The sequence below is a fragment of the Octopus bimaculoides genome, chromosome 13 (genome assembly GCF_001194135.2).
Source record: "Octopus bimaculoides isolate UCB-OBI-ISO-001 chromosome 13, ASM119413v2, whole genome shotgun sequence".
Lineage (NCBI taxonomy): Eukaryota > Metazoa > Mollusca > Cephalopoda > Octopoda > Octopodidae > Octopus > Octopus bimaculoides.
In genome coordinates, this window is record NC_068993.1 from 16222454 (window position 1) to 16223977 (window position 1524).

The window sequence follows — 1524 nt, forward strand, 5'->3', positions numbered from 1 at the left end:
GAAATTACACAGAGAATATATTAGAATTAATTAAAGTTTAGTTATTTTTTAAATATAGGAAAACATTTTACCAAATTCATACTCAATCTTCAAAGGTGTATAGTATATGGAGCTGTAATGGATATTATGTATATTCTGGCTGATGTTATAAAACGAGCTTGTTTTTAAAGTAGGAATGCACTTCAAAAATATTATCCGTTAACGTACAAATTGATTGTTCAACTTTCATGTATTAAGATCATATGGCAGTCGCGCCAGAAAGTCGCACAAAAGCTTTACCCCATTGAATATGTTGTATGAAAGTTAGAAAAGAGAGATATGATAAGTAAATATATATATATACATAGCGTGTGCAGTAGGTATAGAAATAGGGGAAATTTAACTATTTCTCTGTGGATTAAATATCTGATGATCTGTGTTAAACGATCTTTGAACTTTAGTACTCATATAAGGTGTCTACATCAATTTGGCCAATCCCAGGAATCAATGCTGTCAATTGATTTATATACTCAACAAGTTCGGAGCAACAAAGTACTGGAGCGACTGATTTGCATACAGTAAGCGTTTGATATTTTATTTAATAACATGGGCCTGTCAACGGGTATTTCAATCCACATGGTATCAAGGTGTGATATATGCAACTTGCGTAACTTGCATATGTGCGTGTGTGTGCGCCTGTGTGTATGTGTGTGTGAGTGTGTGTGTGTGTGTGTGTGAGTGTGTGTTTTTTTTACATCATGTACAGTAAGTGTTTCGCATTTTATTTAACAACATGGACCTGTCAACGGGTATTTCAGTCCACATGGTATCAATGTATGATACATGCAACTTGTATATGTGCGTCTGTGTGCGTCTGTGTGTATGCATCTGTGTATGTACATGCGTGTGGGAGTGTGCGTGTGTGTGTATGCGTACGTGTGAGAATTTTTGTGTGTGTGTGTATGTTTTATATCATATAAGCTCATGGACGAACTGAAGTGTTGTTAAAGGTATGCGAACCATTGGCCCTTTGGTTTGTAGCTGACCGTGATATCTGCGCTACTAAATAAGAGATGCCTACGATTTGAACAAAAGAAAGTCACTATAGTGAAAACAGTTTGAAACAATAACGACTTTTCGAACGATTCTCTGCCAATTACTTTCATTTTAAGAAACCACAATTAACACTTCCTGTGACAAATTAGAGGTTATGGCGGACATTAATCTTAATCGTAATTTCAGAAGATTGAAGAGCAAGAACCAGACATAGAACAGACAGACAGACAGACAAATAGACAGATAGATAGATAGATAGGTAGGTAGGTAGATAGATCGATAGATAGATGGATAGATCGATAGATAGAACGAAAAATAAACGGGAAAAAAGCGGCCATTAAATCAAATGCTTAAATCTCCCTTTTCTTTATCAGCCTCATTGTCTTGCTCTCATACAATGTACAAGGCAAATAAACACACACATGCAAACATATACATATATGTGTGTGTATTTCTGCACACCGGTATATATATATATACATATATATA